General features: G+C 37.2%; 1 protein-coding gene across 1 annotated transcript in view; it reads right to left on the reverse strand.

Moving 5' to 3' along the window:
* The window catches only part of MS3_00004794 (uncharacterized protein), a gene marked incomplete at its 3' end in the record, with an annotated part of 47491 nt that extends 39984 nt beyond the window's left edge, over window positions 1-7507 (reverse strand). Inside the window, exon 1 of the mRNA XM_051212762.1 lies at window positions 2830-7507. The remainder of the gene's footprint in view (window positions 1-2829) is intronic.
* Window positions 7508-16926: the final 9419 nt, after the last annotated feature.

The following is a 16926-nucleotide window of genomic DNA, read 5'->3' on the forward strand; positions in this document are numbered from 1 at the left end:
CTTCAGCTCCTTTAGGGAATCAGGAGGCTTCGCCGTGCTTTTCGAAGCCGTCACAACACCTCCCAGGAACAATATTTGCTGCTGAGGTGTACGAGTAAATTGCCAAGTGGTTTGCGACAGCGTTTTGTCTTTCATAGTGTCCTCCGACTCCAAACTTTCATCCTATCGTTCTCCATTGTCTTTAAAAGTTCCTGTCATTGGAGTACCTGTGATCATCTCCAGTGGAAGACTCCCTTGCTTATCTACCGTGTTAATTGTCCTTTTCCCTCTATGGATTTGATTGGTGTGTCCGACTGACGTTCCGAAAGTCCCACGCACTTTTTACAAAACATTCCCCATTCTCTTTTTAATAACTAGGTTCCCACCAACTTTTCCCAGGGTGTAACTTGACAACCACTTTATCACTCACATTAAGACTCCGGATGCCTGCTTTTGTATGCACCAATGCACTGTCCTAGATGGTTACATAGAGTTGAACATGGTTCGAATACTTCTCCCAGACATAACTTCGAAAGGAGGCCCTCCACATTTGAGCCACTAAGACTGGTCTCGAACCATGCCACTCGACATTTCTACCTACTGATCGTTGTGGTTAGAAGTCCGCAACTACTACCACACCTTAAAGCAAGTCTATGATTTTATAAAATAACCTCACAAGTGATAAATGTAGCAAAAACCAACCAACCTTTTTGAATACAAACTGAGATATCAAACCATCAAGGTTGATAAGACGTTCAAGGTAAGTGGATTGGTCAACGCATTTCAATATTTTACTCTATAACACTAGTTAAGACGTTGATGAAGACCAGTTCGCGCCGATAAGTGAAGAAAGGCGCCCTAAGCAGCCTATCAGGGTTAGTGATACTCCCGAAATGGCTCATAGTTTTGACGGATTGTCTAACTATCAGTCCATTACTTTACAGTGAACTGAAAGACTTAATATTGAGTCCTTGGTGCATACGTATTACAAGATCCTGAAAGTATGAGTGGAGTTAAGGACACGAATTGGTCACCGGTAATATAGGAATATATCTAACTGCTTCACTCTATAATAGATAAGACCATTAGCATGAAATGTTGTTAGTCGGTCATACGTAAAGTAGAACCTGGTGTATATGTTGGTAATTTCGAGACCCAGAATCTAAAGGAATGCAAACAATACGTGTGTCTCCGTGGCCGAAACAAATGCCGAGTTGGGAAACGTCTCCGACCGGAGCCTACCAACATGGCTCAGTTCGACAGTCAGTGACTCCATAGGCTGAAACCAGGTTCTGATTTGGCCGCCGCTAGCTATATTAAAACCTATTCCTACGTCAGTCCACATAGCCAGTTGATGTAGGAGATGGTTCGCCATCGAAATCAACGTCAATCGTTCCGAAGCAGTTGATTGAGCTCTAACCACTTTCGAACAATTATAGAATTGATCCTTTAGAACCAACTGATATACAAGAATCGGTTACATCCGACATTACATGAAAATACCGAATCGAGTAACATTTAAGACTAGCTGGAACTCTACCAGAATGTAGAGGTGAGCATCATTTGCACTCAAAATATGCTACGAGAATGGAGAACAAATACGCTTGGCGTTTCAAGAAACGCCTCGCTTATTAACAGTAAGTTCCAGCTGACATCTTAGAACCTCTGCATACTAGTTATTTATATTCCTGTGGATTTTAAGGACGATTTTTCTACCGTCTCAATGTGGAAAATTTCGCAGGAACTTTAGGACGTGAATACATTAATTACGAGGAAAAAGTAGTAACTTCTCAGATCCACAGCTAGCAAAATGATGTGCCCATGAAGTAACCTGCGATATTGATGGCACATTAATTAGCGATCAGTAAAGATGTCTAGAGTTTTGAATGAAAGCAGCTCTACTCCACGCTCATGAGAATTTGACTACCTTAGCTAAGGATATTTGAAGACACTGTATGTTTAGTCGTCCTTGACCATTTTCGGAGGAAACATCCTACAAGTAGTGTTGAGGTCTGGGAACGTGGGTTTGAGCGTAATGGATATCATGAGTCAATAAGAATTTCCATCTCGAAACACAGCCTTTAGAGAATTTATCATTGATTTCTGATTTCGTTACATAGGTTTCAATACCACATACTTCCCCACACTAGCAAACATTAGTTTTATTCTGCTTTTATGATAAACGGGATAGTCTATTTCCTAACTTCGTGAGATAATTACTCTACGTGTATTTTTGTTTATTTTATGTTTCATTTTTTCCCAACCCTATATTTCTCAACGTAATACATATTTTGCCAATATACTGTATCGATCAATTAATTTTGTTAGTAATAGATAAACGATGCTCTAACATACATGCATATCGTCGCGAGCTGTCGTACTTCATAGTCGTATAGAAAGACTAATTCAAAAAGAAAAGTGGGACAAAAATCCAAATTATAACACTAACGGTGTAACGAATTTTAAAAACTAAGAGAAGTAAAATCCAGAAGCTAGTAAAAAGAACAGGATAATGCTACTTAGAACTTAAAGAAAGACATTGAATGGATCCATACAGACTGAATTTCGAAACACTTATTAACTAAAATATAAGATAAAAAAGAGTACAGTCACTAGGTTTTTAATTTTCAGAACTAATAAGAAATAGGCTATTTGTATGTATATAAAAACATTGTCAGCCACCAAACTGTCGCAATCAACAATAGGCAACCTGCCTAATTATGTCACGCTCTATTGATAGAATGGGAAACAACCAGGCTATTACTGAGGAAATACTTTGTACCTAGTTTCGGAACCAAAACTTGAAAAACTAGCAGTTGTTACTTATAGCGCTCATTAAGCAAATTTTACCTTTATGCTGTAAATATATGAACGTTCTCCGATGAGAGATCAGTCCTCGGAAAACCAGAGGAAGAAAGTTTTTTATCAGCATATGTGGTGAACTTGAATGAATATGGAAAATTAGACAACATAGAAGATTAGAGAGAACTGAAGCCAGTCAATACACTAATCAAATTAATAACCCTGAATTCAAAGCATAAGGAACTTAAACTTAGTTATAATCTTGTCTAATTTGCCTAGTATCTAGGGTCTGATTTCAGTATTTCTTTCTAGCTGTTTTCATGCACTAAGTAAACTTTTAAGGAGTGGAATATGCAGCGGTAACTCTAACAACAACCGCTATATCATACACAGCAGTTCTGCTTGCTCCTAGCCCAATGGCTTACCCAAAAGACTAACATTGTTAAGATTTATTGGACGAAAACAAAGACTCAATTTGCATCCAAGCTAATTCAGTAGTATGTCGATTTTGTGGTTATTAATTAAAGTTTTATTCCCTGACTGGTTGTCGTTGGATACAAAATGATAGTGAGATAGTCATTACAAATCAGTACACTGAGAGTCGAACAATTAAATACATCTGAATTACAACGAAAGTTAGTTGGTAGGATTCATGACGATCCATTGAAGCTGACTGAGTGAAAATCATTTGAAGTCGATAATGCGAAATCAAAATTGACTTTTTTTCGTATGCTGTATTTATCACCATATAGAAATATCCCTCGGTTAACTTTGAATCGTGTAATTGTTGTTAGTAAAAAAGTTTTATTTACACTATTGATACTGAAAGATCTAAAAATTAACAAAAAACATCAACTCCTAAGGCAAATGGAAACAGCCAGTAAGTCAGTCAGTCGTCATTCACGTAGGGCTTCACATGGACGTGCGTTGGTCGAAGTTGCCGTAGCATATTCGCACGAGACGGTAATAACAAGAACAGCAAAAGCGATCGCAATTATGTAGTAGCAATGACAATAAGAAATAATAAGTATCGAGTATATGGTAAATGAAATAAACTAGCATTGCTTATTTCTTAAGTGAATGAGTTCTCGAAATTCATTTCACTGTTCATGTTACCTAGATTAACGTAACTACTTAGGAATTTAGCTACTTAAATAAAACTAGTAGCATATATTTCGAAATGCAAAGCATGCATTATGATTCGAGCTAAATTATAAATGCTATTATTGTTTTATTTAAGTTTTACACAACGGAAGTAATTTATGGTGTGTTATATTCATATATTCATGAATCAGAAAACAACAAATCCCAGATAATGAAGTGAAAACAAATAGTTTTACGGGAATACCGGTAAATCCGTACTATATTTCCGAAGTTGGATGTTTAACTCATAAGCTAACGCACACAGATCGTCAAGAATCTGTTGTTAAAAGCAGCGGGACTTCAACGTGATTAATGGTTTGACAATGTTTGTAATTGATCTTCATCATCTTGAAGTCGATTATTTTCGCTACAAAACCCCATTTGTTTAACAGAACAGTATAAAGTTGAGAAATTCATTAAGTTATTATTTATTTATTTGAACACAAATATTGGTATAATAGCGCGCCACACCCAATTCATTAAGTACGTACCAGGTTCTAAGTTGTGACTGACTGACTACTCATTAAGTCAAAAATACATTTATAAACAATCCCTGATAGTTTTCACAACAATGTTTTGCAAACTTCCCTCAACTTCGACGAAACAACATTACGAGAGCTACTTAAGTGAAGCTCGACCTATTTTGGAGATTTTAATAGCATGAAACTACCAACAATTCAGTCAGTAGAGATGATTTAGTTAAGAGATTACACCACATAAATTAACAAAGAACGAACCTATAACAAACTGCGTTTCTTACTGATTCTGTATGAGGAGTTTTTCATGTAAATTCGTCTTTAAACTGCGTAATACTATACGATGATAAGAAACATTTTCTTACTAATTATAGATCGGAGCTATTCATAAGGTGAATGGTACTACTCCACTGCCTTTCGAATTATGGATGAAAAAAGTTTTATTTTTATTTTGATTAGCTTAGGAGTATAACATAGTTACAGCGAACTGCCTAGTTTGCAGGGCAGGTTTCACTTTATTAGCACCGAATGATGTCCATAGACATGTACTTTCCACATTAAGGTCCCGCAACCCATGCGAATTATTTGTTTGAGGGTACTGGAAATTAATTTTACTATGCAGGTAGTAAACAAAATTATTAACTAGTTCGAAAAGAAAAATATTATAAATAAACTCCTATATAATTAACTGATTCACTTTGTCTTATTTTTCATCAACGGAAAAATCATTGAAAAAGTTGTAAAGGTGTTAAAACGATGACCGAAAGTATATGATGAGTAAGGAACAGTTTAGAATTTCATGAAAGATCGGATGCAAGCGCGTCAAAATTTGCACATATATCGGAAAATATCCACTTTATTATCTGTCTGTAATTCTATTGGGTCACCAGGGATGTCTACATATTTGTGTTAGGTTTAGGTTTCATGTCAGTGAGTTCATCTAATTGAAGTAATAAAAACCACCAGACTAATGAACCGATATGTTACTAAGTTGTAGTAATCTGTATCCTTAGTCTGTTTTATTTTTAATCTTATTCATAAGATCAATGTAAAGGATAACACCAGTGAAGTGGAAGCAGTTGCACTGGAGGTATGATTTTATTTCGTCAATAGTCAAATAATAAAATCGGCTTTCCAATGAAATATTTAAAGTAACTTCTTCAGTTGCTGAAATGCAAACAAACTTAGTAACACAGTATGACAGCATCCCCCAAACAACTATCCATTGTTTTAGCTCGCTTTCATATAATGTCTATTCAAAACGACCAGAGATCAGTTGTCTCATACACAAATAGATATCAACAAGATAGACAGTTAACCAAAGCTAAAGACGGAACAACTTAAATCCGGTAGTATGGAAAGACTAGCTGTTCTATTCTTACAATCAACAGCTACATATCTTAGAAACCGCTAATAAAATGTGATGGTACTTTAAGTTATAATAAGGAACTTTAAATGCATACGACTCATGGAAAACAAATGTCCAGAGGCAAGTAGTTTGAGTTGGGTTTCTAAACTTCCTGAGAATATTCTATCGGGTGATCGTAAGCAACAAAAAAATACGATTGACCAAATCATAACTAGAAGCACGGCGAAGGTTATAATCCAAGGTATTACATGATTACAATCATTCTACAGTTACAGTTAGGTAATTCATAGTTAGTAGTCCAGACACCTGAGTCCACTCTTTATCTCTAGACAACGGGTTACTTTGAAACAATAATTAAAAAATGAGAATTTCCAGATGAATGAAACTCAATTACAAATCGAATCTAACACATTTGATGTTAATGGACTCGCGACGTTTATATCATTCAACGTTTTGGGTGTATACTGGCAAGCAGTTGGAACGTGATAGTCGATACAGTTTTAAAACAAAAGGTGCTCATATAATGGAAAAAATACATTGTCAATAAAACCATTGTTCAAAATAAGAGGAGTGTCAAAATCCAAGATATCATACGATTTCAACTGACATTCCACTGATGAACGACCAAGGACACATTGTGTGAATGGTCTGAATCGGTTTAGAACGTTACAGAAATACTGACGCCGAGTGTAACATTGGAGCCTAAAACTAGTCATTGTTAAACACTATCAGTGTCTCCTCACTAAATAGTTTACCCACGGTTAATAAGATGGCAAAATAAACCAACTGCTGTCGCTAGTGAAAGATGACGTAGTCGAATGTATATCACTCGTCCACCTTCTCAAAGATAATGTTAGAGATGTATTTTGTATCTCTAGTTCCACCCTTCACCTATCATACATATTTTTTTATATATGAAGTGTAAACTTGCCTCTTGACTACTATATTGTGCGAACTGAAATCGTGTGTAGAATCTGAAAGTGGTATCTACTCACATGATAAAATCGGTTGCAAAATCGCAATTACGCCATTTACTTATCCCTATCTAAAATCTGTGTAATAACATTAATTCCTGCTTTCTTTTCTAGCCGTCTTTCCCACGGCTTTTTCTCATACCATCAATTGTGATACCACTCCGACTAATTTTATATTCGCCCTAATAACTACACCCAGCTTTATCAATGTGATATAACTATTTGAGTAGAAGCACACTTAAGTCAAGTTCTACGTCATCAGAAAATGATTAGCTTATCCAGCTTCACAAAAGCTTAACAAATCGACCATAAGACCAGTGAGTATTTAGTATTTACTGTTGTGAATTTAGCTGTGATCATGAGGTGGTAGCTTTCAATTACTTTTAAAACCTTATGGTCAGTAAATTAAAACCACGATTACAAGTAATCCACAAATCGCTCCATTTTTAAAACCGATCATATTTGACAGCACGAATATTTATCGTTAGCGAATTCGGCACTAAAAGAATGGTGGACAACCCTACGTTTACATCGACGAAACCAGATCTAGACATCTAGAGTTCAATACTGTGATTATATATAACTATTTAAACGATTGTCGAACAACACCGACAGTTGCTAATTCTGGAAAAGTCTAATAACACAGATGTACGTTCATATAAACATAAATTTTAACTGTTTGAAATATACCTAAGTTTTTGGGCAGTGATTATGTAAATCAAATAAACGAACCACTACCTCGTTAAAATTACCTCTTATGTTGGTACGACCTTGAGTGACTGAGGTGAAAGAGGAGACCGTGTATTTGAATAGCTAGAGGTGGTTTGCTTGTTACTGGTCTGTCTTGCTTTTCTAATATATGTGAATCCGAACGTGCTGGATATTTTGGAAAACACATTCCTATTGATGAATCACAACCATTATCATGTATTGTTATATATTTTACAGTCAGATAAAATTCTTCAGTTGGTTTTGGTGTTTTCTACTCATGGTCAATATTATTTGTGCATCATGTACTTTGAATTCAATCTCTACTGAGTTGGGTGTTCTTTATTAACAGAGGCTGCTTTATTAAAGGTTCTACCGTTGTGAAGAATTTGAACATACCTTTACCGAGTTTCACTGAGTAAGTGTACCTTAAATTTAGTAAGCACGGATTAGATGTACTCGCCACAATCATCTACGAAGTAGAGAAGATCACAGTACATGTGTACGTTTGCTGCCAATAGATGTACTTTCGGCATCCGTAGAAAGTCAGTATTCGCTTTGTTACAAAGCCGCAGGAATGTTAACTTCTATGTAACCAAGTGGGCTCAAGTATCGTGGTTGTCAATCAAGAATTCGAGTTGACTTACATAATGGAGAGTATGTGAAAAGGTCGCTGAGAATGATTCACATCCATGAGTGTTCTGTGAGCCTCACTGTTTGATCCATTATTTAGAAAATTGTCTTCAGAGGAGGACTTAGATCTAACACTGTAGCAAAATTATAGATTGAAGAATATGATAAGGACACATTCCACAAAAAATCACATACGATAACTCAAACAACCTGAAGTCTAGGCTCACTAAAAGTAACTGTGGAAGTAAATATTTGCAAGCCGGTTTCACTTGAAGCGATGTATTTACTATGCTGACAGATACCTATTTTGATTCAATGGGAGATGGAACTGCATAAAAAATATCCTGAACTTGTATCTGTTAATTTTAAGCGAAATACAAATAAGGAAAGGGAAAACAGCTACTTCATGACTATTCCAGTAGATATTCTCTGTTCCTGCCAGCATTTACTGATAGTTGTTGTCGTGGTTATTCTGAAAATAGTTAACCGACAGCTTGAGATGGATATCAGATAACCTTAGTGACATTATGTAAGTTGCGTTTCGTGCAAAAACTTTAATCTTGGACCGTGGTAAAGCTGAAGTGAGGACTGTCAGCACCATCCACGGACATGTCAGTAACATACCGTGTCATTTTCGCTTTTTTTGAGCTTTCATTATAATGGCAAATTTATGATGATAATAATAATCGACGCCCAAACACAAAGTAAGAAGCTTTTAATATGCAATAACCAATATAACCATTAACATTAGAACGAGTTTCTACAAATTGTTTGAGTTCCTTGCACTCGATTCTCTTTTGTTTCAACACGGTTTGAGGTTAGTGATTATATGGACGTTGCTGTGACTCTAGCGAGTGCCTGAACTGTTCGCATACTGATGAACTGATTGCTTTCGTGCACTGTTCCAGAATTTCAGGGAGAATTTTGTCATATCCTGATGATTTTGATGAGCTCAGGCACTTTAGTTTTGCAAGTGCTTACCTGGGAGTTGGATGGAAATTCCTTAGAGCACCAACTCTCATCAGAGTTGGGGAGTGTCCCACTTTGTGTGATTCTGATTGAAGTGATTGGTGAGGTTGAGAGTTAAGATTTCAGCCATTTCTGTGTTGGTAAGATCTTCACCGTTAGGCACTTCGAGGGGACCAACACATCGGTTTGTGAGTTTTCTTTTAGCCAACATCCGATAGAGATTCAACCGGAAGTTCATGTCCTTGTTCTTTAATAATTTACCCCTAAGTAACTTTACGTTACTATAGCGGTAGTCCACGGTTTGTCTCATCGCCTTAGGATCATTCATGTCGACATCTGTTTTCAGAGTTCTGAAAATATTTTTATTTAAAGCAAGTTTGTCAATCCTATGGGAACTGTGTCGTATGTTCCTGATCTAGGCCAGCAGACATCAATTTATATTCAATCTGTTATATTCTACCATTGTCTTGCCGATCTAGTTAGGTCCATACAACAACTAATGAGGCTAAAGAGGTCATTCACCGTGCCGTACCATCTCTGGAGAGCATCCGTTAAGTCCTCTGGATTTCAAAAGTTCGCATCCATCAGGTGTGGAGACTCAACGGTCGTGAGGTTCAGCGGTTGAAGAAACCGGAACACGCCAACTGCTATGGTGATGTGAAGGCTTGTAGTAAGTCATTACCAACCCCAGTGCTGCGTGTCGTGTTCAATAGCTTAGTCCTGACTGCAACCCACCATTCCATGCGACATCTCTTAAGGCCCATGGCCTACTCAGTGTCAAACTCGGATTCGAGAAATCTTATTGCCCTATAGTTTCTCAGACACCGATAAGATTTCTTCCGTAACATGAGCTGAATTTAAGACTAGGCTTACTGGAGAGGGTTTACCTTCTTGTGCATGTTGGCCCCTATACTGAAGGCACAGTTGTACGGGAATGGCTCTCATTCCAAGCACTGCACAGTACTTGTCCCACTACTCTGTATCAGAGACTGCCCTCACGTTCCGGGAATCTACCTCCTGATACTGGAACATGAAACAAAATTAGAGTTTTGCCTGACTTCTTCGTTTTCGATTTTTAACACTGGAAGCTATGCTGTTACCATTTTCCTTAAGAACACGTACATATTACTCCTTACTGTTAACACTAACTGGGGTATATGCAACAGTAGGTAATTTCATTGGTGTATGATCTCGAGTAGTAACTACCATAATATTGCGTATAATTTCGCCTTTACTAGTGGGGACTGCCAATGTTGTTTTGAATGGGGTATTGCGTTGCCTTTTGTTGGTCCTGATGGTGTACTTTTTATACACTGCTCGCATAAGTGCCAGGATCACGGGCAGGTGTGAGCCAAAATGAAACCTTAGAACTGCCCAGGTACTACAGTGGATATGGATACACCTGTAGCATGGCGTCGAGTCGCGGTTGACTATGAACACCGCTACAAAGAAACACGTGCCAAGTAGATCAGAAGACGAAGGTCGAACGTAACCAAAGAAATCCATAAGATCCCCGGGAAGCCAAATATCAGAAGGCAGTTAATGGACCAAATCGAGATATATTCGCTGGCGATCTCGTGGCATCGAAAGGATACCGAGATCGTGCCAGGATACAAGCTTGGTTACAGAACGTAACCGAATTCGCGCGAAGTCACAATCAAAAGTGTAAGTAAAAGAATGGAAGCACAAAATAGCTGTCATTGGCACAGTCAAACAAAAGCACATTAAAACAAACACTGGTACAGTTGGTCATAATAATAATTGTTTTTATTAAACCAGTCGTGTTCTCGTGATAAATATGAGTCACTACACACCCATGTCGCAAATCCGTTATGGGGATGGAAAATATGTTGAAGGTAATGTAGTCACTCTGGCGTAAAATCCACGAAAATTAGTTTCAAGGAATCCCATAATGGCATGAAGAAATGAATTATTCAATGAACCTAAAGCTATAAGAAACCTTTAAAGTACGCTACCAAACCAAATTAATGACCACATTTTTCAATATAGCATAAATTATTTCTGTTACTTATCACTGGAGGTAAGATTTCACAAGCCTTTGGGGAGGGGGATAAGTAAGGTACGGTCCCATGTATGATAGGGGTATCTTTTGCTTTCGAACCATCGTTTGCATTCTACCGAGTGTGTTGTGAGCTGATCGGTTCTATCCATAGGCACAGCATATTTCAAATTATATCATGAGAAGGTTTATCATACACAAATTCATCTACCCTTCTATGAGTCAACACTGAACATTTTATGTAGTTTGCATGCGAGCTAGTATAATTCCGAAGTAATTGACCAATACCTGTCTGGGTGTTTGTCCCCCAGAATTTTTCCTTGGATACCACTGTATTTTAGTAGATGGTAGTATCAGTCCTGCTAGTCTGGAACTGTTTACTCGTATGTTCAGTGTCTGTTCCAGTAGGAAAATCACCCCAATACACAAAAGGATTATTACCAGCAGAAGTCGTACTAAAAAACTTCGAACTATTAAGGAAATTATCATTTTCAGCCAAACTGATCCTCATAACTGTGGAAAATCTAATTCCTTCAAGGTTTATACTTAGTGTACGTACTCAAATGTCAGTTATTAGTTCCATTCGTGAAGAAAACCAAGATGTACGGCGCAACTTCATTTCCAGTAAGTCATGAAAAACACGTAAATGTTGTCCTATATGCTTTAGCTTGTTTAAATTGTATAGCTTTCATGGGGACGGATCAACTGAATTCATTAAAAATAATAATATTTTGCTTTCGTAAGTGGGCGAATATTATTTCTACCATAAAGAAAAGGGCAGCTTGTGCAACACCAGATACGACATCACGGCCTCACTATATATAAACACTAGGGACGACCGGATACCATGAAAAATGAGGTAATAAACAAAACCTACACAAATGCATATTTGCGCTGTGGGGAAAGACTCATACTGAAGATATCGTCCCTTGTTATCACTGGTTGGAGCTTAAGGTTTGGATTTCGTTCATGTACAGACATTGATATATCATTGACGTTAACATGTGGTGGCATTGACCCAAACCACACAATCTTTAAAGCTGAACACGAGATAACTGGTAAAATGCATATTCAATTAACACGAAGAGAAGGTCAACAATGATAAGGGCGGAAAGAATAGATTGAATTCAATCGGATGGCATGGCTCAACCTCGCAGACGTGATCATTCTGTATAATCCGTCTTTATTTACATTAAATATACTATTCTATCTTTATCCTAAATGTGTTCTTCAGAAGTAATAAGTATCAATTGTCACGATACGATAAGTTATTGTAGACAATGATGTGAAGTCCGTGTAGGGTCTTATAGATTAGATGGTCACATCATAACAAATCTACAATTTAAAGATTAGGTCAATTATTATAGCAGTACCAGTAACAACCCTAGACAATAATTCTACGTCGGTAATCCCGATTAAAGAAACACGGCCTTTTTATATGTCCTCATTCTCACTTCAACTTGGCCAATCGACTTTTTACATATGTTAAGCTGTTATTCTATTAGTCCTTTCAATAATGCCTACGTGTATTATCGGAATTTAATATTGATTAGTACCCAGCTTGCTGGCTTAATCAGTACTAATAGCTGATCAGTTATATTAAGTATTAGCTGGTAGCAATTACATGTTTCAGTGAAATAAAATCCTCAAAACATCGAGCACTAGCAACCATGGCCTTCAATTGACGTAAGTGCACATTAGCTTGCAATATAAACACGGAATAAATTGTTGTCGAGATCTAATTCTTTACCTTGTTTTTCCACTTAATATCCCACTCTATTTCAAACTGTGAGCTATTCCGTAATATCTTTTCTTTCGATCACTGCTTGCCTAATTTCTATTTTTTGAGTTGCCGAACAACGAAAACAATACTTTAGAAACTTACGGAGAGTTTAAGCTACAAATATTCTGCAATCATAATCTCATTTTAAATTGTTAATACATTGGAAGCCAAGTATTCATCTAGACTTTTGGATTCTTATTAGATCAAACAAGTGACAAATTTAATAGCATCACGCACACCAAGGAGCTTGTTGGAATACTGCGTGTTCAATCAGATTGCTCTTGGATCACCACTGTCACAACTGGTCTTATATACGCCAAATCTGTTGGGTGATCTAATTTCTGAAAGTAATTCAGGTGAGGTTTACTATACTTCTGAATGATTTCCTATTTTGGTACTTAACATGTATATATTTGCTTAGACTAGCCATATATATTTCATACAAGCCACTACCAAAATGTTTTCGGCACACGTTTAATAACTTTATACGACAATATACTACTATGGAAAAGTATATTGCCAACAAGCGGAGCATTTTACGTTCGAAAACTATTTGACACCTAGTTCTAATTATCTTTGCCACATATTTAAAAATATCGCTAGGATAAATATAGCAGCTTCTAATAAAAAGTTTGTAACTCGTCATATTCCTAACTGAATTTCCATGAGTCGTCTCAAATCCTAAAACACTTTTTATTTTGGCTGGGTTCTTTCTTAAGTATTCCATCCCTCATCAACCTACATGTTAACCTAGCTTATTTATGCATTGTATTGTATCATCTCTGCCATATAAATTTTTCAGTTATTTGAACTGCCTTCAACATTTTTCGCTAAACCCATAATAGTCGCTATTCCTATACGGATTTGGGTTTTTGAAGTGGTCTGTCATATTAGTTGCCTAAAAAGACGAACATAGTCTAAATAATAAAGTCACCAAACGTATGTACTGTCATGCTGCACTGGCATAAAGAACAAACTACCACGTAGTTAGTCAAACAAGCATTCAAAATTAATTCCAGAGTCTGCTATTAAAATTAAAACTAAGTGAACGAATATTTCTGGATCGTGAATTGTAATATAATCAGACAGCCCGGATTCGTTAACGCTATAAACTTCTGCTATTTCACAATCACCTAAAACAACACTACTTATTTCCCGGGTGATCTTATCCGCAACGCAACCATGTAAACTTAATGTATCCCACATGCTAATCCTCAGTCAACACTACAGTTAGTTATTCATAATGGATTCTGGATGTCATTATAAAGCATTTTCATGACTTGAAAATCACGTGACGTGATTAATAAAACTGACGAAACTATTAGCAAAACCGGTCAACAAATTGTCGTGTAATTATCATTAGATGGTGTTGTTTTCTCGTTTTTTTCATCAGTGTATTTCTCTACCAGTTGTTCATTCAGTAAATATCTCAAAACCTTGTCAGTCTAATTGTAGGTTTAGAGACATAATCATGCGCGCAAACCATCAATATAAGCAGTCGAGCGAATCTCCTGCAAAATGGAAACCTCACTGTCGAATTTATCCTAACGCCGACTACGGTTCAAACCACTATCATAAACATGGGTTGGGAGTTTTATTCCCCTTCGTTAAAACTTATATTCTACTTGATAATCATTATATAATCGCATTAAACTGAACGAACTAACTTCAACACTAGTTGATTATCAGTCAGAATAAGATAAGTAGTGATGGAACAGCATTGCGAACATTGACGTAGAACGGCGAAACTCCAGTCTACAGCAGAGAAATAGCAACCCCAAAAAACACTCAACAACCACGAGTGTTAGGACTAAAAGTGGATGACCACTACGAAACAGGAAGGGATACTATTCGGAAATCTGACGTAATCAACGCATCTCAAGCCGAGCGAACACAAGAAAAGTGAAGATCCTGGCTTAAGTGAGGCTCAGGACGCTTGATATGGGTGTAAAGGAGAGTCTAACACAAACAGAAAATTTCAAATGCTCTACCATATTAGGTTCATTGATCATCCTATTTTCTATTAAATTTCTAAGTAGAATTAGCTCAATGGTACACACATATGAGGACACAAATATATAGAGGCATATAGAAGACTAAATGAGCCTAATAATTATTTTACAGCACGCAGATTAAAGCATAAACCATGAAAACTCCATGTCGTGAACAGTCTTCCCCAATCGATTCAAACAACCTGCTTACTCCAGTCGATACAAAGCACTTACACTCCGCATGAGTCTCCTCTCTCGACTGTCTACTCAAAGCGCGATCTCTCACTAGTAACCAAGCTAGCTTAAATCAATTTGAGATTGAGGCAATGCAAGTCTATCTGTTCACTCTATACGAAGACAAATTGGACTCGAAGATTTGCGATTATTCACACTCAGCTATAAGAAGATAAGAGGTTATCTAGTAATTACACACAACATACTAAGTTCGCAAATTCGCTTCAACACAAACATCCCACCAGAACATTGCTAACAAGAAGAGACTTGACAATTAGTTAGTCATGGATTACCATTCTCTGATTAGTTTGGCTTTGTCTGGTGCACGTCTCTAAACTTACTAATTGTCATCGTTAATCCATATCACATAATTACATCTACCTCTCTTACAAACATTTCTGTCTTCCTTATATTCACACTCTCTGATCCTATCAAACTGTCTGCTTTACTAATTATTTTATTTATTAAGTGAGTTCTTCAAACAATCGTCGTTCAATTATTACACAAACGATCACTTCATTATTTTCTCATTGCAATCAACCAACGTCCCAAGTGATAGTTTGACGGCAGACTACAATTGAAACCTTACTGCTGACACACAGCGTAACATGGAGATGATGTCGGTCAAATGACTTTCCTTCTATCTCTAAGGAGAAGTGATCAGGTAGTCATAATATTCAAATTCATGTCTGAGATGGCCTGTCAAACCGAGGGGTTGGTTCCCTCGTAGTGCCTAACGATGAGGGTGTAGTGAACAAGAAGACGGGCGGGGAAAATTGAAATTGTCAGAAAATTAAAGGACTTGTTAGTAAAATCTAACAACCAAATGGAATATACGTAATTGGTCCATCACTTGACACGTAGTGACTCAGAATTCATTGTTCTTGCGTTTGCATGCAAATTAAATTCTGTTTCCATTCTTTACTGCTCGATGATCCTGTCTCTCTGTTGTCAGATATTCTGTTCACGACTAACATCAACAACTACTAATGTCAATATAAGTAGCACAAACTACATAGATCTTACCAACCTAGAGATGGCTGAAATCTTAACTCTCAACCTCACCAATCACTTCAATCAGAATCACACAAAATAGGAACACTCCCCAACTGTGGTGAGAATTGGTGCTCTAAGGAATTTCCATCCAACTCCCAGGTAAGCACTTGCAAAACTAAAGTGCCTGAGCTCATCAAAATCATCAGGATATGACAAAATTCTCCCTGAAATTCTGGAACAGTGCACGAAAGCAATCAGTTCATCAGTATGCGAACAGTTCAGGCACTCGCTAGAGTCACAGCAACGTATTAGAAACAGTCTACTGTCTCTGAAATCCTCAAAGCAAGAGATAGGAAAGTAGCAGCTTGCTGTAGATCAGTCACATTACTCTCAATACTATTGAAGAAACTGGTTAATGATTGAACAAGGGAATGGATGGACGAAAACAATGTCCACCACGAAGCCTTAAGTAGTTTTAGGAACGAAAAGTTCTGCGTGTCCAATCTTCTTATAGAACGGAGAATCTGAGTAACAGTTGGGACCGAACGATACTGGTCTATTTTATATCCACAGACACCATGTAAGCTTTTAACACGTAACGACACTCACTTTTCATAGTGAAAGTCGCGAAGACGCATTTCACTGTCCAAGATACACAAAGCACTCGCGAGTTGAGGGACGTCAATGTTAGAACTCTTATAAAGAACTATTTCGGGACTACTGATTCTTCCGACTTTCGTTGTAAACCCTCAAAGCAGCAGTTACTCCCCCAGTGAATAATGTCAAGAGGAGATTTGACAAACACTCACGATATACCATTTGTTGGTCGGACTGACGGCCTTGAGCGAC

The sequence above is a fragment of the Schistosoma haematobium genome, chromosome 3 (assembly GCF_000699445.3).
Source record: "Schistosoma haematobium chromosome 3, whole genome shotgun sequence".
NCBI lineage: Eukaryota > Metazoa > Platyhelminthes > Trematoda > Strigeidida > Schistosomatidae > Schistosoma > Schistosoma haematobium.